Source organism: Eschrichtius robustus, chromosome 20 (genome assembly GCF_028021215.1).
Source record: "Eschrichtius robustus isolate mEscRob2 chromosome 20, mEscRob2.pri, whole genome shotgun sequence".
Taxonomy (NCBI): Eukaryota; Metazoa; Chordata; class Mammalia; order Artiodactyla; family Eschrichtiidae; genus Eschrichtius; species Eschrichtius robustus.
In genome coordinates, this window is record NC_090843.1 from 50,718,889 (window position 1) to 50,725,064 (window position 6,176).

Here is a 6,176-nt window from a genome sequence, read left to right on the forward strand (position 1 = left end):
CCTTTATTATGTTGAGGTAGGTTCCCTCTATGCCCACTTTCTGGAGAGTTTTTATCATAAATGGGTGTTGAATTTTGTCAAAAGCTTTTTCTGCATCTATTGAGATGATCATATGGTTTTTATTCTTCAATTTGTTTATATGGTGTGTCACACTGATTGATTTGCATATATTGAAGAATCCTTGCATCCCTGGGATAAATCCCACTTGATCATGGTGTATGATCCTTCTAATGTGTTCTTGGATTCTGTTTGCTAGTATTTTGTTGAGGATTTTTGCATCTATATTCATCAGTGATATTGGTCTGAAATTTTCTTTTTTTGTAGTATCTTTGTCTGGTTTTGGTATCCGGGTGATGGTGGCCTCATAGAATGAGTTTGGGAGTGTTCCTTCCTCTGCAATTTTTTGGAAGAGTTTGAGAAGGATGGGTGTTAGCTCTTCTCTAAATGTTTGATAGAATTCACCTGTGAAGCCAGCTGGTCCTGGACTTTTGTTTGTTGGAAGATTTTTAATCACAGTTTCAATTTCATTACTTGTGATTGGTCTGTTCATATTTTCTATTTCTTCCTGGTTCAGTCTTGGAAGGTTATAGCTTTCTAAGAATTTGTCCATTTCTTCCAGGTTGTCCGTTTCATTGGCATAGAGTTGCTTGTAGTAGTCTCTTAGGATGCTTTGTATTTCTGCAGTGTCTGTTGTAACTTCTCCTTTTTCATTTCTGATTTTATTGATTTGAGTCCTCTCCCTCTTTTTCTTGATGAGTCTGGCTAATGGTTTATCAATTTTGTTTATCTTCTCAAAGAACCAGCTTTTAGTTTTATTGATCTTTGCTATCGTTTTCTTTGTTTCTATTTCATTTATTTCTGCTCTGATCTTTATGATTTCTTTCCTTCTGCTAACTTTGGGTTTTGTTTGTTCTTCTTTGTCTAGTTCCTTTAGGTGTAAGGTTAGATTGTTTATTTGAGATTTTTCTTGTTTTTTGAGGTAAGCTTGTATAGCTATAAACTTCCCTCTTAGAACTGCTTTTGCTGCATCCCATAGGTTTTGGATTGTCGTGTTTTCATTGTCATTTGTCTCTATGTATCTTGTCATTTCCTCTTTGATTTCTTCAGTGATCTCTTGGTTATTTAGTAACGTACTGTTTAGCCTCCATGTGTTTGTGTTTTTTACGTTTTTTTCCTTGTAATTCATTTCTAATCTCATAGCGTTGTGGTCAGAAAAGATGCTTGATATGATTTCAATTTTCTTAAATTTACTGAGGCTTGATTTGTGACCCAAGATGTGATCTATCCTGGAGAATGTTCCATGCACACTTGAGAAGAAAGTGTAATCTGCTGTTTTTGGATGGAATGTCCTATAAATATCAATTAAATCTATCTGGTCTATTGCGTCATTTAAAGCTTCTGTTTCCTTATTTATTTTCACTTTGGATGATCCGTCCATTGGTGTAAGTGAGGTGTTAAAGTCCCCCACTATTATTGTTCCTGTCGATTTCCTCTTTTATAGCTGCTAGCAGTTGCCTTATGTATTGAGGTGCTCCTATGTTGGGTGAATATATATTTATAATTGTTATATCTTCTTCTTGGATTGATCCCTGGATCATTATGTAGTGTCCTTCCTTGTCTCTTGTAACATTCTTTATTTTAAAGTCTATTTTATCTGATATGAGTATTGCTACTCCAGCTTTCTTTTGACTTCCATTTGCATGGAATATCTTTTTTCCATCCCCTCACTTTCAGTCTGTATGTGTCCCTAGGTCTGAAGTGGGTCTCTTGTAGACAGCATATATGTGGGTCTTGTTTTTGTATCCATTCAGTGAGCCTGTGTCTTTTGGTTGGAGCATTTAATCCATTCACATTTAAGGTAATTATCGATACGTATGTTCCTATGACCATTTTCTTAATTGTTTTGGGTTTGTTTTTGTAGGTCCTTTTCTTCTCTTGTGTTTCCCACTTAGAGAAGTTCCTTTAGCATTTGTTGTAGAGCTGGTTTGGTGGTGCTGAATTCTCTTAGCTTTTGCTTGTCTGTAAAGCTTTTGATTTCTCCATCGAATCTGAATGAGATCCTTGCCGGGTAGAGTAATCTTGGTTGTAGGTTCTTCCCTTTCATCACTTTAAGTATATCATGCCACTCCCTTCTGGCTTGTAGAGTTTCTGCTGAGGAATCAGCTGTTAACCTTATGGGAGTTCCCTTGTATGTTATTTGTCGTTTTTCCCTTGCTGCTTTCAGTAATTTTTCTTTGTCTTTAATTTTTGCCAATTTGATTACTATGTGTCTTGGTGTGTTTCTCCTTGGGTTTATCCTGTATGGGACTGTCTGCGTTTCCTGGACTTGGGTGGCTATTTCCTTTCCCATGTTAGGGAAGTTTTCGACTATAATCTCTTCAAATATTTTCTCAGGTCCTTTCTCTCTCTCTTCTCCTACTGGGACCCCTATAATGCGAATGTTGGTGCATTTAATGTTGTCCCAGAGGTCTCTTAGGCTGTCTTCATTTCTTTTCATTCTTTTTTCTTTAGTCTGTTCCGCAGCAGTGAATTCCACCATTCTGTCTTCCAGGTCACTTATCCGTTCTTCTGCCTCAGTTATTCTGCTATTGATTCCTTCTGGTGTAGTTTTCATTTCAGTTATTGTATTATTCATCTCTGTTTGTTTGTTCTTTAATTCTTCTAGGTCTTTGTTAAACATTTCTTGAATCTTCTCGATCTTTGCCTCCATTCTTTTTCTGAGGCCCTGGATCATCTTCACTATCATTATTCTGAATTCTTTTTCAGGAAGGTTTCCTATCTCCACTTCATTTGGTTGTTTTTCTGGGTTTTATCTTGTTCCTTCATCTGATACATAGCCCTCTGCCTTTTCATCTTGTCTATCTTTCTGTGAATGTGGTTTTTGTTCCACAGGCTGCAGGACTGTAGTTCTTCTTGCTTCTGCTATCTGCCCTCTGTTGGATGAGGCTATCTAAGAGGCTTGTGCAAGTTTTCTAATGGGAGAGACTGCTCTGTTGTCTTTTTGACAACAGCCATTCTGACAGGTGTGAGGTGGTGTCTCGTTGTGGTTTTGATGTGCGTTTGCCTGATGATTGGTGATGTTGAGCATGTTTTCCTGTGCCTGTTTACCATCTGTATGTCTTTTTTCATGTGCCTGTTGACCATCTGTATTCAGGTCCTCTGCTCATTTTTTAACTGGGTTGTTTGGTTTTTTTGATATTGAATTCTAAGAGTTCTTTATATTTTTTGGATATTAACACCTTATCCAACATATCATTGGCAAATATCGTCTCTCATTCAGTAGGTTGCATTTTCATTTTGGTTATAGTTTCGTCTTTACAGTCTTGATCGTGGTAAAAACCCATCCACTTCTTTGCCTTGTTGCCTGACCAATGACCTCTGTCTGTCCTATCTGAAGATCCAGGGACCAGCTTCAGAACATGCTGGAAGGAGGGCTTGGCTCTCTGGTATGAACCTTGTAAATTATCCTATGGACATCCCATCTACTCACCCATCCATCTATCCACCCATCTATTCATCCATCTACCCATCCTTTGTTTCAAAATGTATTTGCTGAGTATCAGCTCAAGAGGCTGAAGAGGTGCATATGGACACCCATACAGACAGAGCCTGCCTTCATGGAACCTACTCTGGTGGGGGATGTAGGGAGGTTAACAGGAGAATAAAATGCAGTGTGATATGTGCTGTGATAGGGCCTTCTAGCGCTAACTTAGGAGCAGCGCAACTACAACTGCTTTCTCTTTCACTCTGTGATGAGAGTTCACAAAGGAAGTTTAGTTTTAGGCTGTGACTTGAAAGATTAACAAGACAACCAGTAAAGTGGGGAGAGAGATGCAGGGAGAATGTGTCTGAGAGAAGCAAGGTCATAGACAACTCCCTGGAGATAGTAGAAAATACAGTTGAGGATCTGAAAACAGTTGAGCCAAGGAAGGAGTGGTAAGAGCTGAGGCAGAGGAATGCAAGGAGAGGATCTTGTAGGGTTGTTTAAGCACCTTGCAAGGTGCTGAGGGGGGATGTGAACATGTATAAGACAAAATGAGTGGACCCAGTTTGAGAGGCAGTGGAAGACAGGGGAAGAGATCAGAGCAGACAACCCTCACACCCTGTCTTCTCTCCTCCAGGCTGGGTAGTCTCAGGTCTTACAAATCATTCCTGGGGCTCCCTGCTGTGTCCAGCCATCCCTGTCTTTCCAGGTCCACTTAGGTTGTACCCCTGTGGGCCCCAGGCCCAACCTGCTCAAGCCAGTTCCTCAGGGGCCTCTGTCTGAATGTCTGGCTCCCATGTCCAGGTGTGAACTTCCTAAACCTCACCTTTGGGCCACAGCCTCAGCCCCGGCTCTATCTCCAGCTTATCTGCCAACTGCTCCTGAGGATAAACCGGTTCTTGTGAGCCAGAAACCATCTCCTCTCACCTTAGGGCTTCCTCAGCTATTCTCAGATGAACTTCTCAAGGAGGGTCAATGGTCACAGGGCACTCCTCCCTGAGATAGTGCTGACGCCTGTCACCCAAAGGGTGACAAGGACTGAAGAAGGAGAGTCACAGCACCTGCCATGAGTTGCTCATGGTCCATTAGGGGTCACAGAAACAAGAATAGTTATTTACAGCATTAACTGATGGAAAAGGAAATGGGGCAAATGAGAACTGAACTAAGCCTGGTAGAGGAGGGCCCTGCCTGTGATTGCCAGGCAAGGGAAAGTTCTTGTAACACACGTGATAGATGGAGACTTCCCGCCTTTGAGACGAATTAGTCACTGATGGGGCCTGGCTGCTGGGGACGTGATAGTCCCCCTACACCAGTCCGCAAAAGAGAGTCAGCAAGAGTCCCAAGAGTCTATGACTTTGAAAGGGGCTGTACGTACAAAGCTGGGGGGTCTCAGTGAAAGAGTGGTCATCTAATTTGCAGTCAAATGCTCCACCACTGAGCTATTCCCCCACAGGAGCCATCTAATTTGGAAAAATTGAGTTTTGTCCCGGCACCATCACAGGGGCCCAGGGCCTGGAGGGTGGGCAAAGAGCATGGATGGTCTTGGATATGAATCGGGTTCTCTCTCAGCTCACACGCGCTGTGTGACCCTGGCAAGGGACTTCACTGCTCTGAGCCTATATCACAGGGTTGGTGTGGAGAGTTGGGTAAACTGGGAAGCAGGTTACACACCTAGTGGATGTTGTTCCTCTCGGGGAGGCTCAGCCCTGCTCCCCTTGTGGCTCCTCCAGAGCCGCAGGCCAGGGGAGAGGCCTCCTCCAAGGGCGAGACAAAATCAGAGAATGTCTTAAGTCTCTGAAACCCTTTGTCTCTCCCCGTGCTTCTGGACTCTTCCTCACCTTGCCCTGGGCAGGTGTCAGGTTGGCTTCGTGGGAGTGGAAAGGCCATAAATAGCCTGAATGGGGGCTGGGCAGGGGGATGGGCTGGGGTGGGGTGAAGCAGTCTGTTTTGTTGCACTGTAGCTTCCCACCCAGCCTGGCCCCAGGAGCCCTTTGACCTGGATCCATGCATAGCTCTCTGCCCACCCTGCAGAGGGCACTAAGGTCGGGGCAAGGTTGGGTGGGGGTCTGTCTCACACAGACCTCATTGGCTCTAGGAGAATCTCATTGGCATCACCGCCCAGGCCAAGCTGCTGTACTCCCTGGAAACGTGGTCACCAGCTCTCAGACCTGGTCCCACACACCCACTTTCCAACCACTCAGAACCTTCTTCCTTTCACATCTTTGCCCAGGCTGTGTTGACTTCCTGAAACCATCTCCCTGAGACACCCTGCCTTCTTGTCCCGGCACACAGATCATCACACTTGAATGATCAACAGAAATATGGATTGAGCTTCTACTCTGAGCTGTTTGGGGTGGGGAGGTGGGAGGGTAGCAAGAGACAGAGGCTCTGGGTAGATATATCCACACACTCCATCCTCCAGGTCTTGGCTCACTCTTGCCGCTGCTTGTGATCATACCTCTGTCACCTTGGGGCCAAATTAGACTCAACCTTCAAGTCTTCACTGAGGTGTCACCTTTTCCAAGAGCTTTTGCTCAATACTCCTACTGTTTCCTTTCACCTGGAGTTGCCATACTGGTTTGGACCTCCCCAGGGCACTGCTAAAGCATGTTTGAATTCTGGCTGGCTTGTGTCTTGGGGCCTCGGTTATCCCAACTGTAAAATGGAATAGTAACACCTAACTCCTGGTGTG